This window comes from Lemur catta, chromosome 7 (genome assembly GCF_020740605.2).
Source record: "Lemur catta isolate mLemCat1 chromosome 7, mLemCat1.pri, whole genome shotgun sequence".
Classification (NCBI taxonomy): Eukaryota; Metazoa; Chordata; class Mammalia; order Primates; family Lemuridae; genus Lemur; species Lemur catta.
Window position 1 is genome coordinate 50,581,617 of NC_059134.1, and position 17,372 is coordinate 50,598,988.

Below are 17,372 nucleotides of genomic sequence, written 5' to 3' on the forward strand. Positions count from 1 at the left end.
CCAAGAAAGTGTTCTTTTAAGTATTATTCCGTTGTGGTTTCAGCATTATTTTCAGGACCCCAGCAGGGTTCTCGCATTAGCATAAGAATCCTGCCTGGTAGTTGAGATTTCTGGGTGGGGTGTAAGTGCGGGGCTTCTGTCAGCCCTGCCTTTGATTTGTTTACCTCCAGAGTTGGAAAGTGCATATTTGCGTGAGATGGGAAAAGTGTGGATCGCGCTTCAGATTTCATCCTGACACTTTGAAATGACCAGTGTGTTGGTAATTATTTGCCATTTCCATGGCGTTTGGCACCGTAATAGTCATGAGGTCGGTCTCTTTATCCTGAAGTCTATGATGCTTTTTGCAGAGAAACCTCTGCTGAGGCCCAGGTAACTTGCTATTTCCCATAGCTGGCACAGGAGCCTTGGAAGATAGGATTGTTTTCTGTATTATTTCACCATCCTTTCACCACTGTTTCAAGAACGGGAGCCCTTTTCAACCGTTAGTGGAAGAATTCTTCTTTGGAGATGAGATATTTTTCTGGGGTGCCAAGTGCAGGGCCTCTGTCAGTCTTGCGTTTGTTGGACTAGCGCCAGACATGAGAAGTGCGCCTTTGTGGGACAGGTGAATAGTGCGGATCCTGTTTCAGTCTAAAGACTGAAACAGGATCCGCACTTTTCACCGTTCCTTTCAGAATCATTTGATTCATCAGCTAGGAATGGCGATTGCTTCACTAGACCAATCGAAGGCTAGTCTAAAGTAACTCGATGTTCCCAAGAGGTGTGTGGCCCAACTTTTGAAAGAACCGCTAAGTGGAGAACTATTTGGTATTTTTCCGAAGCACTTTTCACCGTAATTGTCATAAGGTTGGTCTCTGCATCCCTAAGCATACCAGAGTCTTCACAGACGAAACAGGCTGAGGCCCAGTAATCTTGGCATTTCCAATACTTGGTCCTAGACACTACCAAGAAAGTGTTCTTTTAAGTATTATTCCATTGTGGTTTCAGCATTATTTTCAGAACCCGAGCAGGGTTCTCGCATTAGCATAAGAATCCTGCCTGGTAGTTGAGATTTCTGGGTGGGGTGTAAGCGGGGGGCTCCTGTAGGCCCTGCCTTTGATTTGTTTAACTCCAGAGTTGGAAAGTGCATATTTGCGTGAGATGGGCAAAGTGTGGATCGTGCTTCAGATTTCATCCTGACACTTTGAAATGACCAGTGTGTTGGTAATTATTTGCCATTTCCATGGCGTTTGGCACCGTAATAGTCATGAGGTCGGTCTCTGCATCCTGAAGCCTATGATGCTTTTTGCAGAGAAACCTCTGCTGAAGCCCAGGTAACTTGCTATTTCCCATAGCTGGCACAGGAGCCTTGGAAGATAGGATTGTTTTCAGTATTATTTCACCATCCTTTCACCCCTGTTTCAAAAACGGGAGCCCTTTTCAACCGTTAGTGGAAGAATCCTTCTTTGGAGATGAGATATTTTTATGGGGTGGCAGGTGCAGGGACTCTGTCAGTCCTGGGTTTGTTGGACTAGCGCCAGACATGAGAAGTGCGCCTTTGTGGGACAGGTGAATAGTGCGGATCCTGTTTCAGTCTAAAGACTGAAACAGGATCCGCACTTTTCACCGTTCCTTTCAGAATCATTTGATTCATCAGCTAGGAATGGCGATTGCTTCACCAGACCAATCGAAGGCTAGGCCAAACTAACTCGATCTTTCCAAGAGGTGTGTGGCCCAACTTTTGAAAGAACCGCTAATTGGAGAACTATTTGGTATTTTTCCGAAGCACTTTTCACCGTAATTGTCATAAGGTTGGTCTCTGCATCCTTAAGCATACCAGAGTCTTCACAGACGAAACAGGCTGAGGCCCAGTAATCTTGGCAATTCCAATACTTGGTCCTAGACACTACCAAGAATGTGTTCTTTTAAGTATTATTCCGTTGTGGTGTCAGCATTATTTTCAGGAACCCAGCAGGGTTCTCGCATTAGCAAAAGAATCCTGCCTGGAAGTTGAGATTTCTGGGTGGGGTGTAAGTGCAGGGCTTCTGTCAGCCCTGCCTTTGATTTGTTTACCTCCAGAGTTGGAAAGTGCATATTTGCGTGAGATGGGCAAAGTGTGGATCGTGCTTCAGATTTCATCCTGACACTTTGAAATGACCAGTGTGTTGGTAATTCTTTGCCATTTCCATGGCGTTTGGCACCGTAATAGTCATGAGGTCGGTCTCTGCATTCTGAAGCCTATGATGTTTTTGCAGAGAAACCTCTGCTGAGGCCCAGGTAACTTGCTATTTCCCATAGCTGGCACAGGAGCCTTGGAAGATAGGATTGTTTTCTGTATTATTTCACCATCCTTTCACCACTGTTTCAAGAACGGGAGCCCTTTTCAACCGTTAGCGGAAGAACCCTTCTTTGGAGATGAGATATTTTTCTGGGGTGGCAGGTGGAGGGCCTCTGTCAGTCCTGGGTTTGTTGGACTAGCGCCAGACATGAGAAGTGCGCCTTTGTGGGACAGGTGAATAGTGGGGATCCTGTTTCAGTCTAAAGACTGAAACAGGATCCGCACTTTTCACCGTTCCTTTCAGAATCATTTGATTCATCAGCTACGAATGGGGATTGTTTCACCAGACCAATCGAAGGCTAGGCCAAAGTAACTCGATGTTTCCAAGAGGTGTGTGGCCCAGCTTTTGAAAGAACCGCTAAGTGGAGAACTATTTGGTATTTTTCCGAAGCACTTTTCACCGTAATTGTCATAAGGTTGGTCTCTGCATCCTTAAGCATACCAGAGTCTTCACAGATGAAACAGGCTGAGGCCCAGTAATCTTGGCATTTCAAATAGTTGGTCCTAGAGACTATCAAGAAAGTGTTCTTTTAAGTATTATTCCGTTGTGGTTTAAGCATTATTTCCAGGACCCCAGCAGGGTTCTCGCATTAGCATAAGAATCCTGCCTGGTAGTTGAGATTTCTGGGTGGGGTGTAAGTGTGGGGCTTCTGTCAGCCCTGCCTTTGATTTGTTTACCTCCAGAGTTGGAAAGTGCATATTTGCGTGAGATGGGCAAAGTGTGGATCGTGCTTCAGATTTCATCCTGACACTTTGAATTGACCAGTATGTTGGTAATTATTTGCCATTTCCATGGCGTTTGGCACCGTAATAGTCATGAGGTCGGTATCTGCATCCTGAAGCCTATGATGCTTTTTGCAGAGAAACCTCTGCTGAGGCCCAGGTAACTTGCTATTTCCCATAGCTGACACAGGAGCCTTGGAAGATAGGATTGTTTTCTGTATTATTTCACCATCCTTTCACCACTGTTTCAAGAACGGGAGCCCTTTTCAACCGTTAGTGGAAGAATTCTTCTTTGGAGATGAGATAATTTTCTGGGGTGGCAAGTGCAGGGCCTCTGTCAGTCCTGGGTTTGTTGGACTAGCGCCAGACATGAGAAGTGCGCCTTTGTGGGACAGGTGAATAGTGCGGATCCTGTTTCAGTCTAAAGACTGAAACAGGATCCGCACTTTTCACCGTTCCTTTCAGAATCATTTGATTCATCAGCTAGGAATGGCGATTGCTTCACTAGACCAATCGAAGGCTAGTCCAAAGTAACTCGATGCTCCCAAGAGGTGTGTGGCCCAACTTTTGAAAGAACCGCTACGTGGAGAACTATTTGGTATTTCTCCGAAGCACTTTTCACCGTAATTGTCATAAGGTTGGTCTCTGCATCCTTAAGCATACCAGAGTCTTCACAGACGAAACAGGCTGAGGCCCAGTAATCTTGGCATTTCCAATAGTTGGTCCTAGAGACTACCAAGAAAGTGTTCTTTCAAGTATTATTCCGTTATGGTTTCAGCATTATTTTCAGAACCCGAGCAGGGTTCTCGCATTAGCATAAGAATCCTGCCTGGTAGTTGAGATTTCTGGGTGGGGTGTAAGCACTGGGCTTCTGTCAGCCCTGCCTTTGATTTGTTTACCTCCAGAGTTGGAAAGTGCATGTTTGCCTGAGATGGGAAAAGTGTGGATCGCGCTTCAGATTTCATCCTGACACTTTGAAATGACCAGTGTGTTGGTAATTATTTGCCATTTCCATGGCGTTTGGCACCGTAATAGTCATGAGGTCGGTCTCTGCATCCTGAAGCCTATGATGCTTTTTGCAGAGAAACCTCTGCTGAGGCCCAGGTAACTTGCTATTTCCCATAGCTGACACAGGAGCCTTGGAAGATAGGATTGTTTTCTGTATTATTTCACCATCTTTTCACCACTGTTTCAAGAACGGGAGCCCTTTTCAACCGTTAGCGGAAGAACCCTTCTTTGGAGATGAGATGTTTTTCTGGGGTGGCAGGTGCAGGGCCTCTGTCAGTCCTGGGTTTGTTGGACTAGCGCCAGACATGAGAAGTGCGCCTTTGTGGGACAGGTGAATTGTGCGGATACTGTTTCAGTCTAAAGACTGAAACAGGATCCGCACTTTTCACCGTTCCTTTCAGAATCATTTGATTCATCAGCTAGGAATGACGATTGCTTCACTAGACCAATCGAAGGCTAGTCCAAAGTAACTCGATGGTCCCAAGAGGTGTGTGGCCCAACTTTTGAAAGAACCGCTAAGTGGAGAACAATTTGGTATTTTTCCGAAGCACTTTTCACCGTAATTGTCATAAGGTTGGTCTCTGCATCCCTAAGCATACCAGAGTCTTCACAGACGAAACAGGCTGAGGCCCAGTAATCTTGGCATTTCCAATAGTTGGTCCTAGAGACTACCAAGAAAGTGTTCTTTCAAGTATTATTCCGTTGTGGTTTCAGAATTATTTTCAGAACCCGAGCAGGGTTCTCGCATTAGCATAAGAATCCTGCCTGGTAGTTGAGATTTCTGGGTGGGGTGTAAGTGGGGGGTCCTGTAGGCCCTGCCTTTGATTTGTTTACCTCCAGAGTTGGAAAGTGCATATTTGCGTGAGATGGGCAAAGTGTGGATCGTGCTTCAGATATCATCCTGACACTTCGAAATGACCAGTGTGTTGGTAATTATTTGCCATTTCCATGGCGTTTGGCACCGTAATAGTCATGAGGTCGGTGTCTGCATCCTCAAGCCTATGATGCTTTTTGCAGAGAAACCTCTGCTGAGGCCCAGGTAACTTGCTATTTCCCATAGCTGGCACAGGAGCCTTGGAAGATAGGATTGTTTTCAGTATTATTTCACCATCTTTTCACCACTGTTTCAAGAATGGGAGCCCTTTTCAACCGTTAGCGGAAGAATCCTTCTTTGGAAATGAGATATTTTTCTGGGGTGGCAGGTGCAGGGACTCTGTCAGTCCTGGGTTTGTTGGACTAGCGCCAGACATGAGAAGTGCGCCTTTGTGGGACAGGTGAATAGTGCGGATCCTGTTTCAGTCTAAAGACTGAAACAGGATCCGCACTTTTCACCGTTCCTTTCAGAATCATTTGATTCATCAGCTAGGAATGGCGATTGCTTCACCAGACCATTCGAAGGCTAGGCCAAACTAACTCGATCTTTCCAAGAGGTGTGTGGCCCAACTTTTGAAAGAACCGCTAAGTGGAGAACTATTTGGTATTTTTCCGAAGCCCTTTCACCGTAATTGTCATAAGGTTGGTCTCTGCATCCTTAAGCATACGAGAGTCTTCACAGACGAAACAGTCTGAGGCCCAGTAATCTTGGCATTTCCAATACTTGGTCCTAGACACTACCAAGAAAGTGTTCTTTTAAGTATTATTCCATTGTGGTTTCAGCATTATTTTCAGGACCCCAGCAGGGTTCTCGCATTAGCATAAGAATCCTGCCTGGTAGTTGAGATTTCTGGGTGGGGTGTAAGTGTGGGGCTTCTGTCAGCCCTGCCTTTGATTTGTTTACCTCCAGAGTTGGAAAGTGCATATTTGCGTGAGATGGGAAAAGTGTGGATCGCGCTTCAGATTTCATCCTGACACTTTGAAATGACCAGTGTGTTGGTAATTATTTGCCATTTCCATGGCGTTTGGCACCGTAATAGTCATGAGGTCGGTCTCTGCATCCTGAAGCCTATGATGCTTTTTGCAGAGAAACCTCTGCTGAGGCCCAGGTAACTTGCTATTTCCCATAGCTGGCACAGGAGCCTTGGAAGATAGGATTGTTTTCTGTATTATTTCACCATCCTTTCACCACTGTTTCAAGAACTGGAGCCCTTTTCAACCGTTAGTGGAAGAATTCTTCTTTGGAGATGAGATAATTTTCTGGGGTGGCAAGTGCAGGGCCTCTGTCAGTCCTGGGTTTGTTGGACTAGCGCCAGACATGAGAAGTGCGCCTTTGTGGGACAGGTGAATAGTGCGGATCCTGTTTCAGTCTAAAGACTGAAACAGGATCCGCACTTTTCACCGTTCCTTTCAGAATCATTTGATTCATCAGCTAGGAATGGCGATTGCTTCACTAGACCAATCGAAGGCTAGTCCAAAGTAACTCGATGCTCCCAAGAGGTTTGTGGCCCAACTTTTGAAAGAACCGCTACTTGGAGAACTATTTGGTATTTCTCCGAAGCACTTTTCACCGTAATTGTCATAAGGTTGGTCTCTGCATCCTTAAGCATACCAGAGTCTTCACAGACGAAACAGGCTGAGGCCCAGTAATCTTGGCATTTCCAATAGTTGGTCCTAGAGACTACCAAGAAAGTGTTCTTTCAAGTATTATTCCGTTATGGTTTCAGCATTATTTTCAGAACCCGAGCAGGGTTCTCGCATTAGCATAAGAATCCTGCCTGGTAGTTGAGATTTCTGGGTTGGGTGTAAGTGGGGGGCTTCTGTCAGCCCTGCCTTTGATTTGTTTACCTCCAGAGTTGGAAAGTGCATGTTTGCCTGAGATGGGAAAAGTGTGGATCGCGCTTCAGATTTCATCCTTACACTTTGAAATGACCAGTGTGTTGGTAATTATTTGCGATTTCCATGGCGTTTGGCACCGTAATAGTCATGAGGTCGGTCTCTGCAACCTGAAGCCTAGGATGCTTTTTGCAGAGAAACCTCTGCTGAGGCCCAGGTAACTTGCTATTTCCCATAGCTGGTACAGGAGCCTTGGAAGATAGGATTGTTTTCAGTATTATTTCACCATCCTTTCACCACTGTTTCAAGAACGGGAGCCTTTTTCAACCGTTAGCGGAAGAATCCTTCTTTGGAGATGAGATATTTTTCTGGGGTGGCAAGTGCAGGGCCTCTGTCAGTCCTGGGTTTGTTGGACCAGCGCCAGACATGAGAAGTGCACCTTTGTGGGACAGGTGAATAGTGCGGATCCTGTTTCAGTCTAAAGACTGAAACAGGATCAGCACTTTTCACCGTTCCTTTCAGGATCATTTGATTCATCAGCTAGGAATGGCGATTGCTTCACCAGACCAATCGAAGGCTAGGCCAAAGTAACTCGATGTTCCCAAGAGGTGTGTGGCCCAACTTTTCAAAGAACCGCTAAGTGGAGAACTATTTGGTATTTTTCCGAAGCACTTTTCACCGTAATTGTCATAAGGTTGGTCTCTGCATCCTTAAGCATACCAGAGTCTTCACAGACGAAACAGGCTGAGGCCCAGTAATCTTGGCATTTCCAATAGTTGGTCCTAGAGACTACCAAGAAAGTGTTCTTTCAAGTATTATTCCGTTATGGTTTCAGCATTATTTTCAGAACCCGAGCAGGGTTCTCGCATTAGCATAAGAATCCTGCCTGGTAGTTGAGATTTCTGGGTGGGGTGTAAGCGGGGGGCTCCTGTAGGCCCTGCCTTTGATTTGTTTAACTCCAGAGTTGGAAAGTGCATATTTGCGTGAGATGGGCAAAGTGTGGATCGTGCTTCAGATTTCATCCTGACACTTTGAAATGACCAGTGTGTTGGTAATTATTTGCCATTTCCATGGCGTTTGGCACCGTAATAGTCATGAGGTCGGTCTCTGCATCCTGAAGCCTATGATGCTTTTTGCAGAGAAACCTCTGCTGAAGCCCAGGTAACTTGCTATTTCCCATAGCTGGCACAGGAGCCTTGGAAGATAGGATTGTTTTCAGTATTATTTCACCATTCTTTCACCCCTGTTTCAAGAACGGGAGCCCTTTTCAACCGTTAGTGGAAGAATCCTTCTTTGGAGATGAGATATTTTTCTGGGGTGGCAGGTGCAGGGCCTCTGTCAGTCCTGGGTTTGTTGGACTAGCGCCAGACATGAGAAGTGCGCCTTTGTGGGACAGGTGAATAGTGCGGATCCTGTTTCAGTCTAAAGACTGAAACAGGATCCGCACTTTTCACCGTTCCTTTCAGAATCATTTGATTCATCAGCTAGGAATGGCGATTGCTTCACCAGACCAATCGAAGGCTAGGCCAAACTAACTCGATCTTTCCAAGAGGTGTGTGGCCCAACTTTTGAAAGAACCGCTAATTGGAGAACTATTTGGTATTTTTCCGAAGCACTTTTCACCGTAATTGTCATAAGGTTGGTCTCTGCATCCTTAAGCATACCAGAGTCTTCACAGACGAAACAGGCTGAGGCCCAGTAATCTTGGCAATTCCAATACTTGGTCCTAGACACTACCAAGAAAGTGTTCTTTTAAGTATTATTCCGTTGTGGTTTAAGCATTATTTCCAGGACCCCAGCAGGGTTCTCGCATTATCATAAGAATCCTGCCTAGTAGTTGAGATTTCTGGGTGGGGTGTAAGTGTGGGGCTTCTGTCAGCCCTGCCTTTGATTTGTTTACCTCCAGAGTTGGAAAGTGCATATTTGCGTGAGATGGGCAAAGTGTGGATCGTGCTTCAGATTTCATCCTGACACTTTGAATTGACCAGTATGTTGGTAATTATTTGCCATTTCCATGGCGTTTGGCACCGTAATAGTCATGAGGTCGGTATCTGCATCCTGAAGCCTATGACGCTTTTTGCAGAGAAACCTCTGCTGAGGCCCAGGTAACTTGCTATTTCCCATAGCTGACACAGGAGCCTTGGAAGATAGGATTGTTTTCTGTATTATTTCACCATCTTTTCACCACTGTTTCAAGAACGGGAGCCCTTTTCAACCGTTAGCGGAAGAACCCTTCTTTGGAGATGAGATGTTTTTCTGGGGTGGCAGGTGCAGGGCCTCTGTCAGTCCTGGGTTTGTTGGACTAGCGCCAGACATGAGAAGTGCGCCTTTGTGGGACAGGTGAATTGTGCGGATACTGTTTCAGTCTAAAGACTGAAACAGGATCCGCACTTTTCACCGTTCCTTTCAGAATCATTTGATTCATCAGCTAGGAATGACGATTGCTTCACTAGACCAATCGAAGGCTAGTCCAAAGTAACTCGAGGTCCCAAGAGGTGTGTGGCCCAACTTTTGAAAGAACCGCTAAGTGGAGAACAATTTGGTATTTTTCCGAAGCACTTTTCACCGTAATTGTCATAAGGTTGGTCTCTGCATCCCTAAGCATACCAGAGTCTTCACAGACGAAACAGGCTGAGGCCCAGTAATCTTGGCATTTCCAATAGTTGGTCCTAGAGACTACCAAGAAAGTGTTCTTTCAAGTATTATTCCGTTGTGGTTTCAGAATTATTTTCAGAACCCGAGCAGGGTTCTCGCATTAGCATAAGAATCCTGCCTGGTAGTTGAGATTTCTGGGTGGGGTGTAAGTGGGGGGTCCTGTAGGCCCTGCCTTTGATTTGTTTACCTCCAGAGTTGGAAAGTGCATATTTGCGTGAGATGGGCAAAGTGTGGATCGTGCTTCAGATATCATCCTGACACTTTGAAATGACCAGTGTGTTGGTAATTATTTGCCATTTCCATGGCGTTTGGCACCGTAATAGTCATGAGGTCGGTGTCTGCATCCTGAAGCCTATGATGCTTTTTGCAGAGAAACCTCTGCTGAGGCCCAGGTAACTTGCTATTTCCCATAGCTGGCACAGGAGCCTTGGAAGATAGGATTGTTTTCAGTATTATTTCACCATCTTTTCACCACTGTTTCAAGAACGGGAGCCCTTTTCAACCGTTAGCGGAAGAACCCTTCTTTGGAGATGAGATATTTTTCTGGGGTGGCAGGTGCAGGGCCTCTGTCAGTCCTGGGTTTGTTGGACTAGCGCCAGACATGAGAAGTGCGCCTTTGTGGGACAGGTGAATAGTGCGGATCCTGTTTCAGTCTAAAGACTGAAACAGGATCCGCACTTTTCACCGTTCCTTTCAGAATCATTTGATTCATCAGCTACGAATGGGGATTGTTTCACCAGACCAATCGAAGGCTAGGCCAAAGTAACTCGATGTTTCCAAGAGGTGTGTGGCCCAGCTTTTGAAAGAACCGCTAAGTGGAGAACTATTTGGTATTTTTCCGAAGCACTTTTCACCGTAATTGTCATAAGGTTGGTCTCTGCATCCTTAAGCATACCAGAGTCTTCACAGATGAAACAGGCTGAGGCCCAGTAATCTTGGCATTTCAAATAGTTGGTCCTAGAGACTATCAAGAAAGTGTTCTTTTAAGTATTATTCCGTTGTGGTTTAAGCATTATTTCCAGGACCCCAGCAGGGTTCTCGCATTAGCATAAGAATCCTGCCTAGTAGTTGAGATTTCTGGGTGGGGTGTAAGTGTGGGGCTTCTGTCAGCCCTGCCTTTGATTTGTTTACCTCCAGAGTTGGAAAGTGCATATTTGCGTGAGATGGGCAAATTGTGGATCGTGCTTCAGATTTCATCCTGACACTTTGAATTGACCAGTATGTTGGTAATTATTTGCCATTTCCATGGCGTTTGGCACCGTAATAGTCATGAGGTCGGTATCTGCATCCTGAAGCCTATGATGCTTTTTGCAGAGAAACCTCTGCTGAGGCCCAGGTAACTTGCTATTTCCCATAGCTGACACAGGAGCCTTGGAAGATAGGATTGTTTTCTGTATTATTTCACCATCTTTTCACCACTGTTTCAAGAACGGGAGCCCTTTTCAACCGTTAGCGGAAGAACCCTTCTTTGGAGATGAGATGTTTTTCTGGGGTGGCAGGTGCAGGGCCTCTGTCAGTCCTGGGTTTGTTGGACTAGCGCCAGACATGAGAAGTGCGCCTTTGTGGGACAGGTGAATTGTGCGGATACTGTTTCAGTCTAAAGACTGAAACAGGATCCGCACTTTTCACCGTTCCTTTCAGAATCATTTGATTCATCAGCTAGGAATGACGATTGCTTCACTAGACCAATCGAAGGCTAGTCCAAAGTAACTCGATGGTCCCAAGAGGTGTGTGGCCCAACTTTTGAAAGAACCGCTAAGTGGAGAACAATTTGGTATTTTTCCGAAGCACTTTTCACCGTAATTGTCATAAGGTTGGTCTCTGCATCCCTAAGCATACCAGAGTCTTCACAGACGAAACAGGCTGAGGCCCAGTAATCTTGGCATTTCCAATAGTTGGTCCTAGAGACTACCAAGAAAGTGTTCTTTCAAGTATTATTCCGTTGTGGTTTCAGAATTATTTTCAGAACCCGAGCAGGGTTCTCGCATTAGCATAAGAATCCTGCCTGGTAGTTGAGATTTCTGGGTGGGGTGTAAGTGGGGGGTCCTGTAGGCCCTGCCTTTGATTTGTTTACCTCCAGAGTTGGAAAGTGCATATTTGCGTGAGATGGGCAAAGTGTGGATCGTGCTTCAGATATCATCCTGACACTTTGAAATGACCAGTGTGTTGGTAATTATTTGCCATTTCCATGGCGTTTGGCACCGTAATAGTCATGAGGTCGGTGTCTGCATCCTGAAGCCTATGATGCTTTTTGCAGAGAAACCTCTGCTGAGGCCCAGGTAACTTGCTATTTCCCATAGCTGGCACAGGAGCCTTGGAAGATAGGATTGTTTTCAGTATTATTTCACCATCTTTTCACCACTGTTTCAAGAATGGGAGCCCTTTTCAACCGTTAGCGGAAGAATCCTTCTTTGGAAATGAGATATTTTTCTGGGGTGGCAGGTGCAGGGACTCTGTCAGTCCTGGGTTTGTTGGACTAGCGCCAGACATGAGAAGTGCGCCTTTGTGGGACAGGTGAATAGTGCGGATCCTGTTTCAGTCTAAAGACTGAAACAGGATCCGCACTTTTCACCGTTCCTTTCAGAATCATTTGATTCATCAGCTAGGAATGGCGATTGCTTCACCAGACCATTCGAAGGCTAGGCCAAACTAACTCGATCTTTCCAAGAGGTGTGTGGCCCAACTTTTGAAAGAACCGCTAAGTGGAGAACTATTTGGTATTTTTCCGAAGCCCTTTCACCGTAATTGTCATAAGGTTGGTCTCTGCATCCTTAAGCATACGAGAGTCTTCACAGACGAAACAGTCTGAGGCCCAGTAATCTTGGCATTTCCAATACTTGGTCCTAGACACTACCAAGAAAGTGTTCTTTTAAGTATTATTCCATTGTGGTTTCAGCATTATTTTCAGGACCCCAGCAGGGTTCTCGCATTAGCATAAGAATCCTGCCTGGTAGTTGAGATTTCTGGGTGGGGTGTAAGTGCCGGGCTTCTGTCAGCCCTGCCTTTGATTTGTTTACCTCCAGAGTTGGAAAGTGCATATTTGCGTGAGATGGGAAAAGTGTGGATCGCGCTTCAGATTTCATCCTGACACTTTGAAATGACCAGTGTGTTGGTAATTATTTGCCATTTCCATGGCGTTTGGCACCGTAATAGTCATGAGGTCGGTCTCTGCATCCTGAAGCCTATGATGCTTTTTGCAGAGAAACCTCTGCTGAGGCCCAGGTAACTTGCTATTTCCCATAGCTGGCACAGGAGCCTTGGAAGATAGGATTGTTTTCTGTATTATTTCACCATCCTTTCACCACTGTTTCAAGAACGGGAGCCCTTTTCAACCGTTAGTGGAAGAATTCTTCTTTGGAGATGAGATAATTTTCTGGGGTGGCAAGTGCAGGGCCTCTGTCAGTCCTGGGTTTGTTGGACTAGCGCCAGACATGAGAAGTGCGCCTTTGTGGGACAGGTGAATAGTGCGGATCCTGTTTCAGTCTAAAGACTGAAACAGGATCCGCACTTTTCACCGTTCCTTTCAGAATCATTTGATTCATCAGCTAGGAATGGCGATTGCTTCACTAGACCAATCGAAGGCTAGTCCAAAGTAACTCGATGCTCCCAAGAGGTGTGTGGCCCAACTTTTGAAAGAACCGCTACGTGGAGAACTATTTGGTATTTCTCCGAAGCACTTTTCACCGTAATTGTCATAAGGTTGGTCTCTGCATCCTTAAGCATACCAGAGTCTTCACAGACGAAACAGGCTGAGGCCCAGTAATCTTGGCATTTCCAATAGTTGGTCCTAGAGACTACCAAGAAAGTGTTCTTTCAAGTATTATTCCGTTATGGTTTCAGCATTATTTTCAGAACCCGAGCAGGGTTCTCGCATTAGCATAAGAATCCTGCCTGGTAGTTGAGATTTCTGGGTTGGGTGTAAGTGCGGGGCTTCTGTCAGCCCTGCCTTTGATTTGTTTACCTCCAGAGTTGGAAAGTGCATGTTTGCCTGAGATGGGAAAAGTGTGGATCGCGCTTCAGATTTCATCCTTACACTTTGAAATGACCAGTGTGTTGGTAATTATTTGCGATTTCCATGGCGTTTGGCACCGTAATAGTCATGAGGTCGGTCTCTGCAACCTGAAGCCTAGGATGCTTTTTGCAGAGAAACCTCTGCTGAGGCCCAGGTAACTTGCTATTTCCCATAGCTGGTACAGGAGCCTTGGAAGATAGGATTGTTTTCAGTATTTTTTCCCCATCCTTTCACCACTGTTTCAAGAACGGGAGCCTTTTTCAACCGTTAGCGGAAGAATCCTTCTTTGGAGATGAGATATTTTTCTGGGGTGGCAAGTGCAGGGCCTCTGTCAGTCCTGGGTTTGTTGGACTAGCGCCAGACATGAGAAGTGCACCTTTGTGGGACAGGTGAATAGTGCGGATCCTGTTTCAGTCTAAAGACTGAAACAGGATCAGCACTTTTCACCGTTCCTTTCAGGATCATTTGATTCATCAGCTAGGAATGGCGATTGCTTCACCAGACCAATCGAAGGCTAGGCCAAAGTAACTCGATGTTCCCAAGAGGTGTGTGGCCCAACTTTTCAAAGAACCGCTAAGTGGAGAACTATTTGGTATTTTTCCGAAGCACTTTTCACCGTAATTGTCATAAGGTTCGTCTCTGCATCCTTAAGCATACCAGAGTCTTCACAGACCAAACAGGCTGAGGCCCAGTAATATTGGCATTTCCAATAGTTGGTCCTAGAGACTACCAAGAAAGTGTTCTTTTAAGTATTATTCCGTTGTGGTTTCAGCATTATTTTCAGAACCCGAGCAGGGTTCTCGCATTAGCATAAGAATCCTGCCTGGAAGTTGAAATTTCTAGGTGGGGTGTAAGTGCGGGGCTTCTGTCAGCCCTGCCTTTGATTTGTTTACCTCCAGAGTTGGAAAGTGCATATTTGCGTGAGATGGGCAAAGTGTGGATCGCGCTTCAGATTTCATCCTGACACTTTGAAATGACCAGTGTGTTGGTAATTATTTGCCATTTCCATGGCGTTTGGCACCGTAATAGTCATGAGGTCGGTCTCGGCATCCTGAAGCCTATGATGCATTTTGCAGAGAAACCTCTGCTGAGGCCCAGGTAACTTGCTATTTCCCATAGCTGGCACAGGAGCCTGGGAAGATAGGATTGTTTTCAGTATTATTTCACCATCCTTTCACCACTGTTTCAAGAACGGGAGCCCTTTGCAACCGTTAGTGGAAGAATTCTTCTTTGGAGATGAGATATTTTTCTGGGGTGGCAAGTGCAGGGCCTCTGTCAGTCCTGGGTTTGTTGGACTAGCGCCAGACATGAGAAGTGCGCCTTTGTGGGACAGGTGAATAGTGCGGATCCTGTTTCAGTCTAAAGACTGAAACAGGATCCGCACTTTTCACCGTTCCTTTCAGAATCATTTGATTCATCAGCTAGGAATGGCGATTGCTTCACCAGACCAATCGAAGGCTAGTCCAAAGTAACTCGATGTTCCCAAGAGGTGTGTGGCCCAACTTTTGAAAGAACCGCTAAGTGGAGAACTATTTGGTATTTTTCCGAAGCACTTTTCACCGTAATTGTCATAAGGTTGGTCTCTGCATCCTTAAGCATACCAGAGTCTTCACAGACGAAACAGGCTGAGGCCCAGTAATCTTGGCATTTCCAATAGTTGGTCCTAGAGACTACCAAGAAAGTGTTCTTTTAAGTATTATTCCGTTGTGGTTTCAGCATTATTTTCAGAACCCGAGCAGGGTTCTCGCATTAGCATAAGAATCCTGCCTGGAAGTTGAGATATCTGGGTGGGGTGTAAGCACTGGGCTTCTGTCAGCCCTGCCTTTGATTTGTTTACCTCCAGAGTTGGAAAGTGCATATTTGCGTGAGATGGGCAAAGTGTGGATCGCGCTTCAGATTTCATCCTGACACTTTGAAATGACCAGTGTGTTGGAAATTATTTGCCATTTCCATGGTGTTTCGCACCGTAATAGTCATCAGTTCGGTCTCTGCATCCTGAAGCCTATGATGCTTTTTGCAGAGAAACCTCTGCTGAGGCCCAGGTAACTTGCTATTTCCCATAGCTGGCACAGGAGCCTTGGAAGATAGGATTGTTTTCAGTATTATTTCACCATCTTTTCACCACTGTTTCAAGAACGGGAGCCCTTTGCAACCGTTAGCGGAAGAATCCTTCTTTGGAGATGATTAATTTTTCTGGGGTGGCAGGTGCAGGGCCTCTGTCAGTCCTGGGTTTGTTGGACTAGCGCCAGTCATGAGAAGTGTGCCTTTGTGGGACAGGTGAATAGTGCGGATCCTGTTTCAGTCTAAAGAATGAAACAGGATCCGCACTTTTCACCGTTCCTTTCAGAATCATTTGATTCATCAGCTAGGAATGGCGATTGCTTCACTAGACCAACCGAAGGCTAGTCCAAAGTAACTCGATGTTCCCAAGAGGTGTGTGGCCCAACTTTTGAAAGAACCGCTAAGTGGAGAACTATTTGGTATTTTTCCGAAGCACTTTTCACCGTAATTGTCATAAGATGGGTCTCTGCATCCTTAAGCATACCAGAGTCTTCACAGACGAAACAGGCTGAGGCCCAGTAATCTTGGCATTTCCAATAATTGGTCCTAGACACTACCAAGAAAGTGTTCTTTTAAGTATTATTCCGTTGTGGTTTCAGCATTATTTTCAGAACCCGAGCAGGGTTCTCGCATTAGCCTAAGAATCCTGCCTGGTAGTTGAGATTTCTGGGTGGGGTGTAAGTGCGGGGCTTCTGTCAGCCCTGACTTTGATTTGTTTACCTCCAGAGTTGGAAAGTGCATATTTGCGTGAGATGGGCAAAGTGTGGATCGCGCTTCAGATTTCATCCTGACACTTTGAAATGACCAGTGTGTTGGTAATTATTTGCCATTTCCATGGCGTTTGGCACCGTAATAGTCATGAGGTCGGTCTCTGCATCCTGAAGCCTACGATGCTTTTTGCAGAGAAACCTCTGCTGAGGCCCAGGTAACTTGCTATTTCCCATAGCTGGCACAGGAGCTGGGAAGATAGGATTGTTTTCAGTATTATTTCACCATCCTTTCACCACTGTTCCAAGAACGGGAGCCCTTTGCAACCGTTAGCGGAAGAATTCTTCTTTGGAGATGAGATATTTTTCTGGGGTGGCAAGTGCAGGGCCTCTGTCAGTCCTGGGTTTGTTGGACTAGCGCCAGACATGAGAAGTGCGCCTTTGTGGGACAGGTGAATAGTGCGGATCCTGTTTCAGTCTAAAGACTGAAACAGGATCCGCACTTTTCACCGTTCCTTTCAGAATCATTTGATTCATCAGCTAGGAATGGCGATTGCTTCACCAGACCAATCGAAGGCTAGTCCAAAGTAACTCGATGTTCCCAAGAGGTGTGTGGCCCAACTTTTGAAAGAACCGCTAAGTGGAGAACTATTTGGTATTTTTCCGAAGCACTTTTCACCGTAATTGTCATAAGGTTGGTCTCTGCATCCTTAAGCATACCAGAGTCTTCACAGACGAAACAGGCTGAGGCCCAGTAATCTTGGCATTTCCAATAGTTGGTCCTAGAGACTACCAAGAAAGTGTTCTTTTAAGTATTATTCCGTTGTGGTTTCAGCACTATTTTCAGGACCCCAGCAGGGTTCTCGCATTAGCATTAGAAGCGTGCCTGGTAGTTGAGATTTCTGGGTGGGGTGTAAGCACTGGGCTTCTGTCAGCCCTGCCTTTGATTTGTTTACCTTCAGAGTTGGAAAGTGCATATTTGCGTGAGATGGGCAAAGTGTGGATCGCGCTTCAGATTTCATCCTGACACTTTGAAATGACCAGTGTGTTGGTAATTATTTGCCATTTCCATGGTGTTTCGCACCGTAATAGTCATCAGTTCGGTCTCTGCATCCTGAAGCCTATGATGCTTTTTGCAGAGAAACCTCTGCTGAGGCCCAGGTAACGTGCTATTTCCCAT